Source organism: Anolis carolinensis, chromosome 4 (assembly GCF_035594765.1).
Source record: "Anolis carolinensis isolate JA03-04 chromosome 4, rAnoCar3.1.pri, whole genome shotgun sequence".
Classification (NCBI taxonomy): domain Eukaryota; kingdom Metazoa; phylum Chordata; class Lepidosauria; order Squamata; family Dactyloidae; genus Anolis; species Anolis carolinensis.
This window is the reverse complement of record NC_085844.1, coordinates 217,615,427-217,639,427: the sequence shown is the minus strand read 5'-3', so window position 1 is coordinate 217,639,427 and position 24,001 is coordinate 217,615,427. Positions and strand designations below refer to the sequence as shown.

At 38.0% G+C, this 24,001-nt stretch overlaps 1 protein-coding gene across 1 annotated transcript in view; it reads right to left on the bottom strand.

Moving 5' to 3' along the window:
- asip (agouti signaling protein) overlaps nt 1–21,088 on the bottom strand; it is a 55,904-nt gene extending 34,816 nt beyond the window's left edge. The window contains exon 1 of the mRNA XM_016993412.2: nt 20,774–21,088. The gene's annotated coding sequence lies outside the window, so the exon portion shown is untranslated. The remainder of the gene's footprint in view (nt 1–20,773) is intronic.
- Nucleotides 21,089–24,001: the final 2,913 nt, after the last annotated feature.

Below are 24,001 nucleotides of genomic sequence, written 5' to 3'. Positions count from 1 at the left end.
GTATGACTGTTAATATATGCTTCCTGTTGGAAGGAATGTACTCATATGTATGTATAGAAATTTTCTCCAAACACTTTACTCCAAAAACCTGGGTCAACTTATTCAAGGGTCAATGTAAGTACTATGCCTGAACATTTATATTATAAAAAATGAACCATCCTCTTCTCTGAATAGAATAGCAAAATACAAGAGCTTAGTCTGTCTGAGGAGAATCCCACAATATCTGCTTTGAACTGGGTTATCTGAGTCCACACTGCCATATATTCCAGTTCAAAGCAGAAAATGTGGGATTTTATTCAACTGCATGGAAGGGGCCTTAGATTCAAAAACAGAAGACAATTGGTGAGGTCAAGGATGTTCAGGTTCAGGGCTGCCAAACCTTTCAATTGCAAAATTTGGACCTACAAAGTTGAGGGAAAAGATGTGATCAAAAGAAATCCAGTTTCAAGGCCAGCAAAGATTTCAGAGGTAGATTTCAGATAACAAGCATGCTTAAGACCATCCAAGGGTACTTAGGAGAAAAGAAAATTATATCAGCAATAGGAAGTTTGTGGCTTCTCAGATGTTGCTGGCTATCCAGAATTATGGGATTTACATTTCAATCACACCTGGAAAGCTATATGTTGCCTATTCCTAAGCAATGAAAATAAGGCTGAATACTGTGTTCAAGAAATACAGAGAAGTTGCTCAAGGAGTATGTCCAGCCTAGAATTGGACCTAACTCCAGTGGACCGAAATCTTAATTTTAGTTATAGCTGCAACTTCTAGAGGAAGACCTCCTTCTGAAAAGGACCATAAACATGCTGCTGTTCTTGGACTGCAGCTGATTTCTTCAGGCACCACCATTTCTAGGGGCTTGATGGTCATTTCATCATTTCAATACAATTTTCTTCTGGTAGATACGTAACAACCCCCCACTAAAGCCCAGGCTACTCTGTCCATTAGTAGTCCCTGACTGTTGTAAGTTATTGTGGGTCTGAGCACAAACCCTTCAGTTGTGGCATGATACAAAATTACCTGTGGAACATCTGGGATCTTAATTTGTTAAATTATATTTTTACTTGAAAATACAAAAGATATAAGAGAAAAAGGGAAGAGAATATGTGGTAGGGGAACTAAGAACTAAGTACAGTAGAGTCTCACTTATCCAACACTCGCTTATCCAACGTTCTGGATTATCCAACGCATTTTTGTAGTCAATGTTTTCAATACATCGTGATATTTTGGTGTTAAATTCGTAAATACAGTAATTACTACATAGCATTACTGCCTATTGAACTACGTTTTCTGTCAAATTTGTTGTATAACATGATGTTTTGGTGCTTAATTTGTAAAATCATAACCTAATTTGATGTTTAATAGGCTTTTCCTTAATGCCTCCTTATTATCCAACATATTCGCTTATCCAACATTCTGCCAGGCCGTTTATGTTGGATAAGTGAGACTCTACTGTACATATATATTCATGTACAATGCCTAGATAAGCCGACTTCATGTATAAGTTGCGCGGGACTGGGGGACTGGTTTGGGGACCATAATTAGGGATTTTCTTATGACTCACGGATATGTCCAGACTAGTAAATATCAAGGGCGCGTGGCAAACAAATATTTCCCTCTCCTTTAAAAAATGCATAAAACAAATGGACTTTGTAAAAGTTAAAAAAAAAAAGAGAGACAATGTGTTTATTGAGGGATTGCAATGGGGTGCATGTGTTTAAATTGTATTGCTGGTCTTAAGATTTCATCTATACCAATACAGATAGGAAAAGATTATTTATTTATTTATTTATTTATTTATACCCCGCTATTTCTTTCCACAAAGGAGACTCAAAGTGGCTATAATATAAGTGAAGAAAAAAAAAGCAACATGGTAAAAAGGAAGGGGGAGCAAGGAGAGAAACCCGCTTCTAATAGAGACCCAACATGAAAGCAGTGAGAACAGGCAGAGATCAGAAGCTCCTCCTTTGTCCAAACATGAGAAAGAAAGGCAGCCCTGCTTCCTGATCGACTTTTACAGCCCTAGTGGAGTACAGCAGCAAACTGTGGGAGACATTTTGGGAACCTAAGATTAGACGAAGCAGTGGTGGCCATTTTAACAAGGATTATGTTCGTAACGTTCTCTGCAGAGAGCCTGTGGGGGCAATTTTGAATTCAACTGGACCAAAGCAGTAGTTGTCATGTTAAGTATTAAGTTGTGCATAGGGTTCTTTGCAGAGAGACTACAGCAACCATTTAAAATTTTCTTTATTTCTTTTACATTTTTATCATGTTGTTTACTTATACAATAGTATATACCAGGCATGTGCAAACTTTGGTCCTCCAGGTGTTTTGGACTTCAACTCCTACAATTCCTAATAGCCTCATGCCCCTACAAATATCAGACTTCTTTTCCCCAATGCATGCTTAATCCACCACTTGTGCCACAAAGAATAATAATACAGCCCATCAGGATTTTTTTTTTCTTGGTGTCTTGGTTTGTTGGCCTGTTCCGGAAGTTATTTGGGGGCATTGATTCAGAAAAGTTCACTGGATAGACTGCATCAGCTTCTGTTTCTTAGATATGGTTATCATGATTTTTATAGGCAAATAGATGATGATTGGTATTTGACATATGTTCTGTATCTCAAAAATTAGAGCTGATATGGAAAATCTGGTGCCATTTTTGGAATCAGAAGGTCAGCTATATCCAGAAGCAGGCCTAACACTTGAGGCACCAAAATGTGTGTTGGCCAGTGTTATTTATGTTACAGTAGAGTCCTGTTTACCCGACCTTTGCTTATCCAACATTCTGCATTATCCAATGCAGTCAGCTCACCTGTTTCTCCAGCACAGTGGGCCTCTCCTGTCAGAGCGTCCAGCCTGCACTGGCTGTGTCTTGCCCCTCCCAGCAAGCACGGAGAGGCTCACGGTGCGTTGCTGCCTAGGGAAACCTCTCTAGGCAGTAACATGCAGTGGGCTTCTCCGCTCATCGGGCGCCTACTGGGAGGGCCGAGAGGTCCACTGCACATATCTAGAGAAGTCTCTCTAGATAGCAACATGCAGTGGGCTTCTCCCTGCACTGGGCATCTGCTAGGAGGGGCACAGACTTTTACCGTCAGGCACGGTGTCCAACCTGCACCAGTTGTATCTTGCCTCTCCTGGCAAGGGCCTAGAGCATGAAGAGGCCCAATGTGCATTGCATCAGTCTAAGAGGGCACAGAGTATGGCAAGGTTTTTTTACAGTAATTACTACATAACGTTACCGTGAATTGAACTGTCTTTTCTGTCGATTTGTTGTAAAACATGATGTTTTGATGCTAAATTTCTAAAATCATAATGAAATTTAACGTTTAATAGCCTTGTCCTTAATCCCTCCTTATTATCCAACATATTCGCTTATCCAACATTCTGTCGACCCGTTTATGTTGGATAAATGAGACTCTACTGTACCAGCATTTAGCTAACTACAATTGTAATATGTTTAGAGACACTTTAGAAGCTGAAGTAATTCCCCACTGTTTCATCTTGTGTTGGCCAAGGTAAGTCTTCATTTCACTTGATTATAGATCAATTATAACTTCAGCATAGTGTAATTATCTCTTGGCTGAGTCACATTATCCAACCACCTATAACAACCAATGCTCAATATGCATGGCCGACAACACATTCTACAATTGCAATGCACAATTATGAAGGAGATACATTATGGCAATGCACATTCACATACTACTTCACATATTTTAATAGACTACTGCATACACAAATGTTTCCACATGTGCAGCTCTGCTCATGCCATTATCCACTGTTCAGAAAACAACTCCTAACCCTATTTTGCATATTATGTCTGCAAATGTCACTAAAAGGGAAACAAAAAGCAGGCTCATTAACAAAAAACACAATATTTTTCTAGGGCACATTTATGCATTGCAGTTGGTTCTAGTTTGTTTGGATATACATTTAATACAAGGGTAGAATTCTTGTAGGCTTCCAGGAGGACTGCTAGACCCATCATTTTGGGACAGCATAAACAACGATGAGGAACGCTATTCTAAGCATAAATCCCTATTTAAATGAAGGACTTTTGACCCAGGAATACTGTAGAGTCACACCTAGAAAGTGCCTACAGATAAATATTTTAGCAGATTGAAGACATGCCTACATTGGCTAAAATCCTCAAAGTGGCCCAAAAGTCACCACTGGATGTCTACAGTATCAAGGGACTTTCTCTAATATGGGTAAGCCAGATTGAGTTAGTTTAGCCCCATGCTAAGGAAATTTCAGGTAGAGAGTGGACAGCACAACCAACTTTGATGTGAACAGGTCAGATGTCCACATGTGTTGATGGCCCCATCCCCCCTTCCTTCTACATATTTGTACAGGGAAGAATGGAATGCTTGGACCCACGTTGCCAGCACCACTGCTGGATGGTCTCAGAACTCAGAGATAGCTCCTAGCAATTGTGAACACTCCTTGCTGATATCAACAGAGGCTCCCACACATCTAGAAAGAAGGTGTGTGTGTGGGGGGGGGGAGGGGATTGTTCTCCTCTTCTCTGGTGGTGTCAGAATGGGGTACCTGGATGGTGACAGGAAAGGTAAAGTGGCAATTCATCTGGGCTGAATCTCTTTTGGCCCAGTTGGATTGTATAAACCAGTGGTTCTCAACCTGTGGGTCTCCAGGTGTTTTGGCCTACAATTCCCAGAAATCCCAGTCAGGTTACCAGCTGTTAGGATTTCTGGGAGTTGAAGGCCAAAACATCTGGGGACACACAGGTTGAGAACCATTGGTATAAACCCTGTCCCATCACTGCTGTGGATTGGACACAAAGTATATGCTTTGGGGCTTCTTGGGTCAGCCCAGAACATTTCTGATCTGGAATAGTGTCAAATTAACTGGCTGATATAGACAAGCCCACAGATAAATGAAACTATACCTATCCCATGGATTCTGTATATTTTGGAGGTAGCATTAGTGACGTGTAGAATAAGATGGCAGAATTAGCCAACTTCTATACAATTTGAAACAGGTGTAACCCCGGGACCTCTAACAGTTGCCCTGTGCTGCGAGATGCACGATACAGAGAATGAAATATTGCAAATGACAGGAATACTTCATCTGATTCTCCCATTTGACCTATTATATGAATGCCATAGTCATCTGCAATAAAAATTATTGCCTCAGAAATTGCAAAAGATGATTGCCCCATGGGATTAGTTTTGTATAAATATATAGATCAAATTGCAATGTTGATTGCAATGCACATGGGTGCCAGAAAGATTCCAAGGATCTGTGAAATGGCAGGAGGTTACAAAGTGGCATGTTTACACATCATTGTAGTGTACAACAAAATTAAAGTTTGCTTTTTTAAAAAAAATTCTCAATTTTCAAGCTGTGTTTGGTTCAATCCATAAATACAGAACCTGTGAATATTTTGGGCTGACTATACATGAACAGAAGAATTTTTTTCAGCTTATCATGCAATGCCTGCTATGGAAATGGTCACTTCTGAAAGCTTTAAGAGCCCAATTTTCCTCTATATTTAGATATCCTAAAAGTTTACACAGTCCCCAAGTTACAAACATCTGTGATGACTCATGGGCCTTGTAGTCCTGTTCCTAGTACTATTGTGGCAGACGAAGAGGAAAACATGGGATTTTCGCTGGTTCAGCAAGAGCCGGAGCCTCTTCACCTGCAGGATGTTGATGTTTGCCCACAAGAATTCAGCCAAACAGGCCTTGGGCAGAACTCCCCCCCGTTTTCCAGGAGAGAAAATTATTCTAAAGATAGAGGAGCCAGGGAGGCTAATCGCAGAAGCCTGAGAATCGCTGCCAAACAAATGGCTGATTAGGTCTGCTTCCCTTGGGAAATTCTAAGGAGTCATGCATCTGGACAGAGTTGGGTTTCGCTTCTCGTTCTCTAGGGAAAGAGTTCTGTTGGCGGGAAAACGAGACCCGATATAGGTGCTTAGCGCGAGGGATACTTTGCGGAGTCAATTGATCAGCTTGAGGAGTGAGATCGTGTGTGGACTTCGTAATCCCCGTTCCTTGCTTCCCGGATCAAGCTTCAAGCCTAGCCTTGTCTCACGGTTTTACCACGGACTCTGTTTCATGCTTCATGTTCGTCTTGCCTTAAGTCACGGATCTAGTCGAGAATCAAGTTTATTTCCAGCCTTGTTGTCAAGCTTCATTGGACTTTAAAGACTCAGTTATTTCCCCACACTATTGCTTGGCAAAGTGTGTGTTTCGGTCAAGTGGATTAAAACTTTGAACTCTAATATCTTATATTGGACAATACATTTCTGGACTATATTTGACCTTATCTGAAAGGTCTGCTTCTGAACTATATTCTTCACTTGTTTTTATTGATTTTATATATTTCTTTAATAAAGATATTAGATAGAGACTGGCCTCTGTGTAAGGTTATTGGTGCTCTGCAGCCTGGGTCCTGACAACATCTGACTTACAAATGACTCATAGTTAAGAATGGAGGTGAGACAATAGGAAGTGAGGAAGGAAAATTCACTCCTAGAAGAGTTACCATGGGGAAAAGGTGTCTCAACTGAAGCATTCTCATCAATCCTTGTTTACATAATAAGCCATATATATATGGCTGGAGTTACACTTTAAAAAAATACCTGTTCCTACTACATCCAAATTCAACTTAAGAACAAACCTACAAAACAAATCTTGTCCGTAATTTGGGGACTGCCTGTACATCAGCAGTGCTTTTACTATTCAGCCCATGATTATATATAAGTAATGAAAATGCAAACTAACTACAGTTTTTGATGGATTTAAATTGATTTGTTTTGTTTTCAAACAAAAGAGCTAAAGGAGCACATGAAGAAGTTCTTTTCTTTTAATCCCAAAGATGAGAAAATGTATGAACTAATTTAAATAGTTCCTATGTGAGATTTTCCCCATTTCAAAAAAATAGAATTAAACCTACTTCTTCCCCCAAATAATGAGGAAAGAACTGCAGTAGCTCTACTGGCTGCCAATAAGTGTTCGGTCCCAATTCAAGGTGCAGGTTATTACCTATAAAGCCCTAAACAATTCAGGTCCTGCTTATCTTTGTGAATGTATCTCTCTCTATGAACCTTTCTCTTGCTCCTGACACCAACACCAACATGGTTGGTGGGGACGAGAGGGAGGGCCTTCTCGGTGGTGGCCCCCAGCTCTAGAACTCTCTCCCCATGGAGATTAGATTAGCCTCCTTCCTGTCCACTTTTTGTAAATACTTAAAAACTTGGTTGCTGAATGTGTCTTTGAATAACGGCTTAGTTTGTGATTATGGCTGCCCAACCCTGATTTAATGCTTTCTCCAGCACTTTGTCTCCAGCCTCGGTCCTATTCCTCTGTGTTTTTGCACAAGCCTTATTGACCTTTCTCTCATATCTGAACATGATGTTTTAAAGTTCTCTTTATTTTATTTTACCACATCCCTCCTAACTCATCTTTGCCTCTGCAAATGGAGAATAAAAAAAACAAACAAAAAGAAACGGACAAGGACAAGCCCAGGGACTTTCAAATATCATAAACCTTTTAAACAACTTAAGATAGACAATCTACTTGTGGAAACCGTGAGTAAGCCAGAATTGAATTCATTATTTACTGGTAACAGCTTCTTATCCTTGGATAAAGAAAACATAAACTCCGGTAACAACTCAGCAGTATATCACGAAGGAGTGTCCTTGGATCTGTGCAGGGGAGATACGCCTGGATCAAACTCACTAATTACTGAGTTAAAACAACCTGAGCTACTAAAACAACCTGAACTCCCCATGTGCATTAATGGAGCAATGACAGCTAATACAGTGACAATTATTTTTGAAAGACTAAGGAATATAACAGACCAAATTGGGCAGCTCAGGCATTCTTTTGACTCTTTTGCTCAGAAAAATATGGTCCTAAAAGAAAGCACAGTGATGGCATGGGGCCCAGAAGGGAGGCAAATACAAGGGACGGAAAGACCTGCACAAAGGCAACTAGGGGCTACTCACTTACTTCCACTAAGTGTAATAGGATTCTACAAGCAAACCAGATAATGCTGCAAATTGCTCATAACAACATAAATAAGGGCAGATGGAGGTCATACAGAGCTATTAGAACATCATTGCGTCAGTTACTACATATACACCCCCAAAGTGTTGACCTGCTTAAAGTTGAGTGGCTACCCCAAGTATCTGCAGATAAGAAAATTGTAATGACCTTTGAGCAATCAACATTACCATCTATGCTGATAAAGATGAAGCTCTTCCTGCTCAAATTCCAAATAGCTCCCATGAGTGTTTTCCATGACCTGGACATCAGCCCACTGATAACTCCCATGCATGTCAATGACATGCCTGTGGAAGCGAGTAGATCCAGCCTACTAGCCCCCAGGGAGGTTTCTGGTAAGAATAGGCCACATTCCAGTCCAGCCAAGGCTGACAGTAAATCAACACAGAATCAGTCTATGATCCTAAGCAGTGCAGCCTGTGGTGATCAGTGAGACATTGACTTTGGATTAGATCATCTTGAGACCATAGTGACTACCATAGGGGACATGGCTGAACCATTGGTGAGCTTAATGTCCACTGATGAGTCCCCACATGCTGAGATGGACTTAGAAGTGGGCCCTGTTAATGACCTACTAGAGCTGAATGAGGAGGATGAGACCCACACCTTGTCTCCAATTCAGGTCTTGGTAGCTAAGTGGGACAGCGGCAAACCCCCTATTCATGATCTATCTCCCAGGGAAGGAATAAGTGCACCCTCAACATCAAGACAGAATAATCCTACTGTGAAAGAAATGCAACAACATCTGTGGCAAACCAGAGAGGAGAAAAGAGATCCCCACAACAACTGTGTTTTCACTGGGGATATTGATGGCATCATACCAGCCTCAGATATGAATTGACTGTCAGAATCTTCAATACTCATACAACTTGGCCAACTAGAACACTTAGAGACAGTAAGACCCATTCAGATTATAACCTGGAATGTAGCTGGCTGGAAAGAGATTGCTGATTGTGAACTGGTGAGATTCTTATCTGATTTTGAGATAATAGTGCTACAAGAGACTTAGCTGGTAGGAGGGGTTGACTCAGTACAATTATCTGGATTTCAATGTTGGCACACACCTACTCAGAAAAGAGAGTATAAAGGGGGCCTATATGTATGTATTAAGGAGGAACTACAGTGGCAAGGGGAGAGATTGTTCAAGGGGGATGATATCCACAATATATTGGCCATTAAGTTTAGTTATAAAGAAACTGAGCTTATATTGATAAATGTCTACATCCTGCCACTCACATCCTCCTATTACAGTCCTGATGCCTGGGTACAGCTAGAGATAATGGTGGAAGAACTAACAGCAGTGTACACACAAGCAATAATGATTTTACTTGGAGATTTTAATGCTAAATTAGGTCAATCCATATATGAACTAGCCCAATATGGTGGCCTTCCACATGATTTTATTAAAAATCACCCAAAATGGTACTCCAGAGACAAAAAGATCAATAGGGCCAGTATAAGTTTGGCATCACTGATTTCGAAGTGCAATTAACAAATCCTAGGAGGTAAGAACAATAACAACAACTATAATTATCTATACCCTTATACATTTCATTCTAGCCATACAAGCAATGTCTTAGATTTCATATGTGTCTCAACAGGCAAGGCCAATCTTTTTTCACAGATCAAAGTACTTTTGAGGGAAGAAAGTGACCATCAACCAGTGTGTGTGAAATTTTTGGGCCCCTCAGATTTAAGACCAAACAATAGGAATGATAACTGGATTATGGCCAACATTGAGGTGATATAAAATAAAAGACTTGCCTGGACCAAAGTAGACATGACAGCAATAGCAAATAGTCTCAAATCAGAGGATATTGCAAACTGGGCCTCAATAATTCAATCACACTCAGCAGATTGGTAGACAGTCTCTAACGCATTTACAAATATCTGTGGTAGTTTAAAGGAACATCTTGTTACAAAATCCTCTCCTAAAGGTCCTTACTTGAGCAGAGCACCGTGGTTTGACAAAGAATGCCAACTTCAGAGAACAAAGCTGAGGTCAGCAATGAGACATGCACAGGGACAATATCCTGTACACCTGCAAGTCGAAATGTTAACCCTGAGACAAGAATATAAGAAACTTATAAAAACAAAAAAGAAAAATCATACAGTCTCGATCTGGTCAAGGCTTGAGTGCTCAGCTAAGAGTCATAACTCAGCTATCTTTTGGCACACAGTAGATGGAATTTTGAAGGAAAGGAAATTTGCATTTGATATACCTATCCCTGCAGAGGACTGGGAAAATTACTACTTCCACTTGTTTGCCACCACAGAACCTACAGAGACACAGTCACCAGGTAAAGATTTATCAATAAAAACCCTACTCTCCTGGCCACCAGTAACAGAAGATGAGATCAGATGTATCATAAACAACTTGAAGACCAATAAAGCCCCTGGGGAAGATTACTTATCTGCTGAGCTATTTAAAACACATCTGGATTGGTGGGCACCTCTGTTAGCAGGCTTATTTACACACATAAATAACATCTGCCAGATCCCAGTTGGATGGAAGATGGCAATAGATGTACACAAAAAGAGAACAAAACAAAAAAAAACCCTGATTCCTACAGGCCAATTAGTCTAATTGATATTGTGGTCAAGATATATGCCAGATATCTCCTGAACAGAGCTGAGTGCTGGGAAAAAGAAAAACATATCCTCGTTGAAGAACAGGCTGGCTTCAGGCAGAGTAGATCAACTACTGACAATTGCTTTGTTTTAAATCATACAATTGCAAAATATGTCATCGGGGAAACAACTGTATGCTGCCTTTAGAGATCTCAGCACAGCATTTGATATTGTAAATAGAGAGACGCTATGGAAGAAATTAACTTATCTCAATATGGAACCCAGACTGCTGGCACTAATCAAAGCACTTTACACAAACACCTTCCTGAAAGTGTGATTTGGGACGCAAGAAGCCATGACAAACAGTGTAGAAACATACAAAGGGGTCAGACAAGGGTGCATATTAGCATCACTGTTGTTTAGCTTATATGTAAACGATCTCCCCAAACAGCTGAAGGACCCAGATATACATATGCCTAAGGTGTACAAAACACACGTTAACATCCTACTATATGCTGATGATATGATTTTATTATCATATTCACAAGTTGGGCTACATAGGCTGCTGAGAAGATTTAATTCTTGTCATAACAACGCCCTAACTATTAATAAAGCAAAGTAAAAAATAATGGTATTTGGCAAACGACATAACAGACATAGATGGTCCCTGGATGGTGAACCAATAGAATAAGTTGGCACCTTCACGTACCTGGGAATTGTTTTTTCCGAGACCAGCTCTTGGCTATCAAAGGAGCTCAGTCAGGGCAAGAGCATGTGCAAATCAACTACTTAAATTAACAAATCACAGCCAGCCAGGATCTTTAGACCCACTCCTTAAAGTATATAAGGCGAACGTTACCCCCATGCTCTTATACGGAGCTGAAGTTTGGGGTCTAAACCAGGTACCATTATTAGAGCAATCACAGTCACAGCACCTGCGAAGTTTTCTAGGAGTGGACAAAATGACCCCAGCTGCCGCAGTAAGAGCAGAACTGGAAGTATATACAGTTGATAGCTATCCAAAATCAGGGTCCACAACTACTGGGTAAAACTGATTGTCGTGTGGCGAATGATAGAGCAGATAGAAAATCAACATGAAACCTCTTGGCTAGTTCATCTGACAAAATACATTAGGAGTTGTGGACGTCCGATTCGGTACCCAAATCTCTTAGAAGAACTAGACCCAAAAATAGTTGCTCAACGAGTACTGGATATAGAAGCCCAAAAAGACATTGCTACCCTCAGTAAAGCTGGCCCATTGAAATGGCTAAGTCGCTTTAAACATACTTTCCAAACAGCCCAATATCTAAAGACAGAAATGCCTAAACACCTCAGGAGCTCAATTTGGATACAATACAATTTGGATACGGCTGGATACAATGGTCAAATATGGAAGGTTTAATCAAGTCCCATACATCGAACAATTTTGTATTTGTAGAGCATCAGAGGTGGAGGGTTTCGCACATGTACTGTTCAGCTGTGAATTGTATAAGAAACAGAGAGACCAATACCCCGGGCCATACATTATTCACAAAACACACTGGGACCCACATATTAAAACTACATTTTTGTTGGTTGGCCAGAATCCTAAAATAACACACAAAACAGCCCTTTTCCTATTCAAGGCAACACAGCTGAGAACTGCATATTTGGAATCAATTGGGTAAACTAAAGATGATGCAGATATTTGACCTGGACAGGATCTTGTTAACAGCTTGTTTATTTTAACTTCTTTTGTATCACGGGTTGTATGTTGTATGTATGTCTATGTGTTAAATGTTTTGATACGGCTGAGAGGCTAATCAATAAAACGTACTTGCACATATCTGAACATGTCCACTCTTCCAGCACTGTTGTGATGCTGGATGCTGTATTTTATTGTGTTTTATTTTCTTGTTTTTAACTGTTTAAAATATATTGTTGTTATGTGTTTTAATTTGAATCCTTTGTATATGCTGGGCTTGGACCCCATGTAAGCCGCCCCGAGTCCCTTTTGGGAGATGGTGGCAGGTTATAAGACTAAAGTTATTATTATTATTATTATTATTATTATTATTATTATTATTATTATTATTATTATTATATAATTGATCAAGATTTTCTATGACACAAAATTTTCATTTTGATGCCATTATCAAATTTATATTAAGTAACATAACAGGTGAGCATTAAACTGGTAGATTAAAGCAGCATATTTGACTATGATACTCTTGTTAGCATGTTATATTAAACAGAATACTATGCATAAACAAACCAGCTATACTTTAATTACACTATTTGCATATTTACTTTTCTTTGGAGGAAAACAGCTCCCTACCTTCTATGCCAAAATAGAGGTCTAAAAAGCAAATACCTAGAAGCTGGTTTCTGGGTCAGAATATATGCACTGGATATAGGAGGATGCCTTATAGTGAATCAAACAACTGGTCTGTCTAGTTTAATATTGTCAGTTCCAACTGGCAATGGCTCTCAAAGAGATGACTTTATTACAGCCGTGTAACTGGAGATGCCAGGGCTAGAAGCTGGGTTATTTCTTCATGCAAAGCATATGTTGTTCTTCTGAGTTATGGCCCTATCCTTTGGATATCTTCTCCTAAAATATGATGATTGAATACAGATGCCTTTCTTTTCAACTACCTACCTACCCAATATATTATCTTTATATCTATATCTGTATCAGAAGCACCAGCTGTTTAATTGTCATTCCTTCTTCCTACTTCTCAAGAGAAGAGTAGGGGCTTTATAATGGTTAGGAATCATTTCAAAGAATTCTCAACAACACACCAAGTAACAGTTCTCAAATTCTTTGCTGATGGTATAATGTTACTGTATGTTTCTCATGGAAATTTACATTTTACATTTAAACCACTAGCTGCAGTAAATCTTGTCAATCCAAGGTTAATTGGGACCTACAATACAAATCAAGAGGATCAAACAAATCCAGAGGTGTAGCAATCATAATAAAGAATACTAACAATTTTGAACTAGAAAAAACGATTTCAGATAAGGAGGGTAGATTAATAATGATAAGTGGAAAACTAAACAATAGTGATATCTCCATAGCAAGTGTATATGCTCCAAACAAAAAGCAAATAAGTTTCATAAATAAAACATTTGCCAAAATTGAAAAACATGCAAAGGGCGATGTAATCATCGGGGGAGATTTAAACACAGAGATATACATGAATAGAAGAAGATTAGGGGCGAGTCTCACAAGGTTAGAAAGTAAAGTCAATTTTTAAAAATGGAAGCTAATCAAGGCCCATAACAGAATAGGTGAAGAGGACATGGCACCAACTTTCTACTCACACAGGCACTCCAAATTCACAACTATAGATTACTTCATAGTTGGAATTAATAACTCTAGAGAAATTAATGAGATAAAGTTGGGAACAATGGCCAGGAGATCATGCTCTGATTTTTCTTAAATTAGGTGAATCTGTGAGGAGATTTACAAAGAAATGGAGATTTAACCCAAAGGTAACTTTCAAGGACAAAGACAAATAAGACATTAAAAAACAGATAAAAGATTTTTTTTCTAATAAACAGACAACCAGAAATCAAATAAGAGTTATTATGGGATGCTTTTAAAGCAACGGTTAGGGGTATATGCATCACTAAAGTAATAGAAAATCTAATCTTGAGAAAACTAGAGGAGAGGTGGAGAACTTCTTCCAACAATTCTAAAATTTCTCAACAGCAGAAAATAAGAAAAAATGGATAGAAAAAAAACAAAGTTTGGAGAACTTAGAAAAAAATGAAGCTATAATAAACACCCATGGATCAAAAATGATTACCAAATCAACTCCATCAATAACATAAAAAGTTTGGCCAGATTCCTTAAAAAAAACAGGCTAGAAACAAAATATTAAAATTAAAAGATTACAGGGGTCAATTAAAAACAACAGATAATAAAATCAGAGAAATTATGGCAGGTTTTTATGAGAAACTCTACGAGGGTAAAGACGCACTAGAACAAAAAGTATATTTACAGAAAAACATAGATGATCAGTCACAAATAGAGTTAAATAACAAAATATCAAATTCAGAAGTTGAAAAGGTAATAGACAGTCTAAAAGTGAACTCAGCCCCTGGTCCAGACGGCCTAATTACAAATTTGTACAAAATTTTTAAAGGGGAAATTACTCCGAATTTGGTCACACTTTTCCACGTAATCATGGAAGGAGGTAAAGTTCAGACTCCTGGAAATATTCTGAGATAATTACAATTCCAAAACCAAATAAAGATGAGACGGATCCTAATAATTATAGACCTATCTCCCTCAGCAATGTGGATTATAAGATCTTTACAAAAATTTTTAGCAAATAGAATAAAGGAAAAAATCCCTAAAATAATCCATGAAGATCAATATGGATTTATTAAAAATAGGAAAATAGCAGACCCTATCAGGAACATCTTAAACACTCTAAATCATGCCACAGCTAATAAATCTAAACTGCTTATAGTTAAACTTGACTTTCATAAAGCATTTTACTCAATAAACCACAAGTATTTGAGTAAAATATGTGAGGCTAGTGGAATGGGGGAAAAATATGTAATGTAATAAAAGAGATATACAGCGGAAATAAGGCAGTCATAAATGTAAATGGGGTCAATTCGAGACAAATTAATATTAAGAGGGGAACTAAACAAGGATGCCCACTCTCCTCATCATTATTTGCATTGGCCATTGAACCTTTGGCAAATTTAAATAGACAGGACCAAACCATCAAAGGATACAAGGTGGGCAAGGAAGAAATAAAAATAAATCTTTATGCTGACGACACCATGATAATTTTAAGTGAGGTGAAAGAGTCATTAAGCTCCCTGGTCAAATTAATAAAGGAATTTGGGGAAATCTCAGGGCTTGAAATTAACTTAGGTAAAACAGAATTTCTCCATAAGAATCTAACATTGAAAGAACTAGGAATTGCTCAAAATATTATAGGAGTGAAACTGGGAAAGAAGTCACTAAAATACTTAGGAGTAGAAATTCCAAAAAAATTAAATAACATCAGCCAATCAAACTTCAACCATTTATGGAAAACTACAAATAAATTAGTTAAAATCTGGGGGAAGAATTTTCAGGACATCACCTCTAGACTTAAAATTTATAAAATGAAGATTCTACCCAAATTCCTATATTTATTTCAAAATCTGCCAGTAAACATTTCTGCAAAACTTTTCAAGTGGGTCAGTCCCCAAAAAAAAAAATGGGTAGGGGGAGGGAATAAAAATAGAATTTCTAATTTTATATTCTTTGGCACCCAAGAAATGGGGGGATGGGGAGCCCCATCCCTAGAGTTGTATTATGAGGCATGTCATATTGCTAAATTAATAGAACTGGAACTGGAAGGGGAAAAAATGGGTGAAATTAGAGAAAGAATTAAATGATTGGAAAAAGGGCTCATTTATGGAAGAAAAAATTGATTAAAAAGAGCTTAAAAAGTTAAGAGATGGCCCCCTCCTCTCAACACTGCAGGTTTGGAAAAGATGGCAAAATAAATTACAAATAAATAAAATAGATCCCTTTCCGCTAGAAACCCTGGAAAACAAAGATAAAACATTTAAGAACTTAATCGGGTCCCTGAAAGAGAATGGAGTAAATAAGGTAGGAGACCTCTTGGAACCTAATGGAGATATTAAAAAATGGGATAAGATAAAGGACAAATGTGGTTTAAAGTATTGGATAGCTTGGTTAGGCCTGTCACAAAGAGCACATGAAATAAAAAGAAAGAAACATCAGATGCCCCATTGGATAGAATAATTGGCTGGAAAATAAAAAAAGAGAAAGGCATTATAGGGGAAATATATAAGGAATTAATAGCCTTATCCTATAATACAAAACATACTTTAGTAGAGGCCTGGAAACAGGATATAAACTTCAATGAAAACTTAGTAAACTCCTGGATCAATAAAATCCAAAAAATTAAACATCTAAAAATAAAAGAAACCAAAAGAAATTAATCTCAAAATGGTATAGGACCCCTTATCAATTGGCTCACATTATGAAAAACATTTCTAACAAATGCTGGCATAAATGCGGGGAAATTGGTACTTTTTCCCACATGTGGTGGGACTGCTCTGAAATCCAAAAATACTATAATACTGTTAGAGGAGTAATAGAGGAAATAATATAGCAAAAGCTATATTGGGATAAAGCTCGATTTTTGTCCCTTAATATAGAGGTAAAGGAGGAGAACAACTAATGGTCAGATATATTAAAATTTATGATAGCCACTATACATGCCACAATTGCCAGAGGGTGGAAAGATAAAACAAGGTGGGACCTGAAAACCTAGTGGTCGTATCTCTCTGAATATTTAATTAATGATTTCATCCATGAAAGGAAAAATAAATATTTGAATACTCAGTCAAGACAAGATTGGCATAGGAAATGGTCTTGTTTAATCGACAAAACGGAAGGAAAAGATAGGTACAGAACTTTAAATCAGGCCTTCCACACAATTAAATCAATGTATTGATTCAATTAACCCAGATGGGGGTGGGAGGGGGGTTGGAAGAGGGTGGTAAGGGTGGGTGGGATGGGGGGTTTAAAGGAGTAATTAATTAAGATATACGGTAAAGGGAATCACAATTGGAATCTGTATCCCAGCCATAAAGATTGTAAACAGTTTTTATGTTATCTTTTAGATGGTTAAGGTTTGCAGTGTATCGTTTTGTTATCTGTATGAAGAAATTATATATATAAATATATATATATAATTTGGTTGCGCTCATGAAAGTAGCCAAGTGTGCACCAGCATGCAGCTTGTTCACAGCCAGAGTCTTGGCTTAACATTTTGTTGTAAATATGGACATACTTAAAGAAATAGATGAAGGCCATGTGCAGTAGTTGCATTCCTAAATTTATACCAGTAGAGCTATGTTGGAATTACTTTGTTTTAGTTATTTAATAATTAAATCGATTCAGTGTTTTTCTCCCAAAAAGAGATATAAAGCAGCTTTAATGGCATAGTTATAATGGGTCACACTTTCATACAGCTAGCTGTGAAACAGGTGGCAATGCTTTGCCCGGACTGTTGTGTAATAGTGATATTACTTCTGCAAACACTTCTGTATTTATAGTAATGTCAATCACTAACAGCATTTCAGTAATACTGAGAACAAGTTATCATTTACGCTAGTTATTGATCTATGCTACAATTTTAGTATATCTGCTCATAATATGAATAACTCTGGATCCAGTCAAGTTCATAAATAAAATAGGTCAGATTAAGAAAACAAAAAAGCATCAAATTACCACAAGCCAATTTTTTTAAAAAAAATGTATTTACTTTTTGATAGAAAACTGTCAAAGTCGGGGCCAATACAAACCATTTTAGGGAAAGAGCTTCAGAGCCTGATTCTGAACCAGGTCCATTGGCTATCTAGTCAGTTCCCATAAAGAAAGACTGGATCCTGTTTTAAAGCAGTGTGGGTTTTTCTTATGCATCTGGAAGTTTTTTTTGTATCACTAGAGCTGAGGCATAATTATGTTCTATTGTCACTGGAAAAAAATGACATTCATTGCAATAAGTTTCCCCTTTTTGCTTGTGGTTTTGTTATCTGTGGAGGATGATTGTCAGGTAGATGTCAAGTATAACAATTAATGTATAATTATGATTTTGAGTTTTTCCGCATGGTTATTTCCTGCCTAGAAATGGGACAATTCACTAGCTGAATTTCTATGCCAGACAGATTTATTTACAAGAATACTAATAAAAATTATTTTCCATTTCCACAAAGAGCTATCACCCTCTGTTTCATTACCCTCTTATGAATGCCTACTATTTCACATCATGTTGTAAATTTTGGTTTCAATATTAGTATTGGTGCCAATTTATGTTTCACAATATGCAGTCTCCAAAATAATGACCTGATAGTTCAGGCTCTGTTTGGAGGATGCATCCATTTATATTAGGAATGAAGAAGTAATTGTGCAATCATTCCATGCTATTTTTGCATAATGTTGCACGTGTTTCTGTATTTGTCTGTCTTAAAATGCATGACATATTCATCTCTTGATAAATATGTTTATGGGCATAGCTTTTGATCTGAGAACTACATTTCAAAATTTAAGAAATAGTAAGCACTAAGCAGTCCTGAGTCCTGCTGCAAGCCGCCCTGAGTCCCATCGGGGAGGGGGGATATAAATAAATATGATGATGATGATGATGATTATTATTATTATTAATAATAATAATAATAATATGTCTAAAGGGGGATGGTATTCTGATCGACATATTAGTCTAGAAGTTTGAATTAAGTTGCTTTGTTTAAAATGTGGCTCAAATGAAAGTCTCCCATATTCCTAATTTATGATTTCTCTGTAAAATTTTGCTTGCATGGAACAAGCCACACTATAATGGAGGGCAATTTCCAATTTTTGGTATATATTGATATGCACCAGAAATCACAGAATGCAGGCTAGAAGATCACTTATTGGTCTTTTGTTCTTTTAAAAAAAGGAAATATTCCACTACTAGAATAAGTTGGAGTCAGTGATTCTAGAATCATTATGTATATGACTCTTGTTATAAGCTAAAGAAGTTTCAAGTTTAAATATGAGATTCGTTTACCCATTCATGAGAAGAATACTGTTCTTTCTTCCAGAATCCAGCTTGCACTTTTAGTCTTTAAAATCTGGGGAGAGGCTAACATGTGATGATAAATTTAGGGCATTCTGAAATATCGGTGTGAATGACATAATGGATAGGACACAAATGTTGAAATGATTGAACAGTATACTTGACTTGTGTTGTCGTTGCTGCTCTGTTGTGTTGGGTATGAAGAAAATCTAATAAAAAGTGACAGCTTGGCCATTCACAATACAATTGCTGCTGATGACATAGTAGTAATGATGTAGCTACAATCCTGGTTAACTATGCAGTGTGATAAATTTCAAATTGAAAATGAATATTTTCAAGTAAATATTACACAATTTTATTTTAAGGAAACATAATAATGAAAGCTGTGGTGTTGTTAATGCTGTTGCAAACAACAACAACAATGCCAATCTCTCCATGTGGGAATGTTTAATGGATACCTCAGAGAATGTTTTAGTTCCCTCAATTAATGAGTTATCTATGAATTTTTTCAATTTTGCTTTCATTAAATACTTCTAGAATGTGACTTCAATTCACATTGCTTTCACATTTTGTAACTGAAAGGCATTGTAATCTGATGTAAGGCTAAATGAATTCAGTAGGATCAAAACCAAAATAAAAATATATAGGTTTACAGCCTTTCTACAGTAGATTGGTTAAAACTTTTTACTTAAACTTAAGTCATTTGTCTCTCTGGGGAATTTAACAAATCTACTCACTCCTACCAGTTAAATTGGTCTCTACGTTACATAGTAAAATGAAACTACACAGGATACTTCAGTGGCTAAAACAAGTTGTTCATCCACAACAGCAACACAACAGCAACACAACACAACACTTACAATGACGGATGAATTAGTAATCTGTACACCTTATACAGTTCTCACAAATGTATACTATGTATTATAGCATTTCATGTTTTATATTAGATTATGAAATATACGTAGTTAAACTGAAATAGAAATTGACTTTTCTTGATAATAATAAGATATATTTGAAACCATTTTTATCATGACTAAACGTATTTAAAGCTTGAAATCAACGGATATTTCTGCCAAGCAAAGTCTAAGGAAAAGACCTCTTATGTAAAAACTATATTCCCAAAGATGTTTTACTTGCAACAAAACCATTTGAAAGCCTTTTTCAGAGAAGTCCCATTAAATTTGTTGACATTCACTCCCATATAAGTGCATAAAACTGATGTACAAATATTGTATATACTTTAGTTGACTGCTGAGATTCAGATTAATATATTTAGTTTAGATTTATGGCAATGTATTGAAAGCATCACATAAGTTCAAAAATCCTGGATATGTTCATCATAAAAAAATTGATGTATGTCTTTGAGCTATCTAAATTTTGTAAACCCTGCAATTTTGAGCACTTCTTTATTTTCACCTTATTCAAACAACAGCCATCTAAATCATGAATGCAGAGCTGATAATGCAATGAGAAAAATTGGTTTTATCATAGCTGGAAGGGGAGAATAATTTTGTCATACACAGGACACAATTTACCTTCAATAGTAAACCTTCAAAAACAAGTGTCACATACCTTGTAGGTTTCTAATAGTCTGCTTCTTCTTTTGTATTCTTGGAGTAAGCATCAACTGGTGAATGAAAGATGCAGGTTGGTCCTGTTTATATTGCCTAGCAGAGACCCACTGGCAGGGCGGTGCCCAAAAACTGTTATTTGGCCTTCTTCCTCGAATACATGTACACACCACAGTTCCACGAGATTTGGTGTAGTTTGCAACAGCAGACTCTGGAATGCTTTCATCTGTTTCAAAGAGGAGACTGTGAGAGATTGTGCAGAGCACCTTTTACAGGAAAGTAGAATAACTCCTTATCTCATTCCAGAATGCAGCTCTGTAATTGAAGAAGCATGCATTAATTATCCTGTTAGGCAGTCCCCAAGTTATGAACAAGATAGGTTCTGTAGGTCTATTCTTAAGTTGATTTTGTATGTAAGTCAGAACAGGTACATTTTTAAGTCTAACTCCACACACACACACACACACACACACTTTGGATAGCATAGGGAAGGGCTAACACCCATGTTTGTTTTACTGTCTGTGCCCCTGTTCAGAACATTACACCTCATGTTCTGTCCCCGTGATAATTGGATTTTGAAAAATGTGGCTTGTTATGTAAACAAGGACTGGTGAGAAAGCTTCAGTGGAGACACCTTTCCCCCATGATAACTCTTTCTGGAGTTAATTTCCCTTCTTAGGGGTAGATTCCTCTTATTCCTGTTGTTTCACCCCCATTCTTCACTATGTGTCTTTGTAAGTTAAATGTTTGTATCTCAGGGACTGCCTGAAAATGTCAGGGTTGGTTCAAGACGTTTTGCTGCCTGAGGCTTCATATACAGAATCTGACTTCTTTTTTTAAAAAAAATAGTTTTTTATTTACATACATTAACAGCTTACAGTGTAAACAAAACACAAGACAAAGATTTTACAAACACATAACACTACCACCAAGGCCTGAACAAGCATCATTTCCTTTGCCATAAATTGAGTCACCCAGTAAACAAATGTCATATCCAAAATTCCTGACCAACAAAGTTGTATTGTTTTCCTTTTTCAATCTCTAAAACATATTTAATAAAAACTGACCAGTATAAATCAAAATCAGATCTATTAGTTTCCCCCCTGGATGCCCTAATTTCCATTGATAATTTCTCATTTAAGGCTATGTACCATACCTCCCCATATCATGCTTCTAGTGTGAGATTGATTACTATCTTCCAATTCCTTGATGAGCTACTAAATTTCACTTCAACACTGGCAAAAAGAGAGAATCTTCTGCCATGTCTGAAGATCAAGGGCAATGAATAGATGGACGGTCCTCTCCAACCAACCAACCAACCAACCACCCAGTATCTGCTCTCTGAGTTTATTTTTATTTATTTATTACATGCATTTATACCCCGCCCTTCTCCCCGAGGGGACTCAGAGCGGCTTACATTCTGCCACGAGGGCCAGTAACAAGTATACTATAAAACAAAACAATTAAAACATGACAAAAAGTATACAAAAATTAAAACGCTGCAAGGCAGCAATATTGCACCATCCTCAGTCATTCAATACTGCTACAATTACAGATTTGCGACCCAATTACATCAGCCAATGAGCTTATTCACTGATTGCCTGGGCGCAGAGCCAAGTTTTTAGTTTCCTTCTAAATCCCAGGAGGGATGGGATTTGCTGGATATCACTGGGGAGGGAGTTCCACAGCCGAGGAGCCACCACCGAGAAGGCCCTGTCCCTCGTCCCCACCAGCCGCGCCTGTGAGGCAGGTGGGATCGAGAGCAGGGCCTCCCCGGAAGATCTTAAGGTTCTAACGGGCTCATAGGAGGAGATACGTTCGGATAGATAGGCAGGACCAGAACCGTTTAGGGCTTTGTAGGTCAAAACCAGCACTTTGAATTGGGCTCAGTAGCATATCGGCAGCCAGTGGAGCTGGCTTAGCAGGGGGGTTGTACGATCTCTGTAAACCACTCCCGTTATTAACCTGGCTGCCGCCCGCTGCACCAGCTGGAGCTTCCGGGCCGTCTTCAAAGGCAGCCCCACATAGAGTGTGTTGCAGTAATCCAGCTGGGATGTGACCAGAGCGTGGACCACCGTGGCCAAGTCAGACCTCCCAAGGAATGGGCGCAGCTGGCACACGAGGCGGAGTAGTGCGAAGGCTCTCCCGGCCACCGCTAAAACCTGAGGCTCCAGGCCATATTATTCTGATTAATCATAGGGCTAGTCCTCTATGTTTTGTTAGTTTGGAGGAATATAATTCTTTGAGGCCAAAGAAGAGCAGAGTTTTTTTTTATAGTGAAAATAAAGTCAACATACACAACAAAGTGCCTTCTGTAGATCCTAAACTGAAAAATCAACCAGAACCATACAAAACATGTTCTTTGTCTAGTTTGAAGACACAAATAATTTGTCATACAAGGAAAAGCCTCCTTTCCAACCATGCACAAAAATCACATATCAGATAACCACAGAGACACATCGCTATATTATAACACAGAAACAAGGATAGGCTGGTCCTTTCCAGTCTGGTCCTCTGTGCTTTATGTTCTACCCAACAGTATATCTGTGAGAATAGTAAGGCTGGCCCTCGTCAAAACATTGGGGAATAGTATAGGCTTCTGTCAGCTGTTTAGGACTTGAAATTTGCAGAAAAACTATAACAGTACTGAGCAACAACATTTGGAGGATCATATGCCTCAAGTGAGTAACAACCAAGTTGGTACTAGCGGCTTGCCTACTTGAGTCTGTTGCGTATCCATCAAGAACAAAGCAAAGAGGCAAGACACTAGCTCTTGAATAAACGAATAATATTTATTTATTTATTTATTTATTTATATCGTGCCCTATCTCCCTCAGGGCGGTTAACAACAAATATCGGCAAATATTCAATGCCATAAAAACTAGACCGAGACAAAATAACTCAAGCTTACTGAGCAAGGCTCACATTTTCTCACGATCACAACGACATCTCAAAACCATGTGGTAAGCAGCTCACATAGTATGTATAGAATATATTGCCTCTGTTCATTTTTCTGACTTGCTGGGTGTGGGTAGTTTGACTACTTCAAAGTCTGCTCTAGGACTGAGAGGTTTTCAGCTTAACTTCACTACTAAAATGTGAATAGCTGTCTGACAAATTCCTCTTTCCCAGATTGAATAGCATCTTATCATCTTATGCAACTCAGCAGAAGAAGACTTGCTCTCTATATTAGAAATCTCAGCTTCCACAGCTTGCAGCAGCAAGTTGG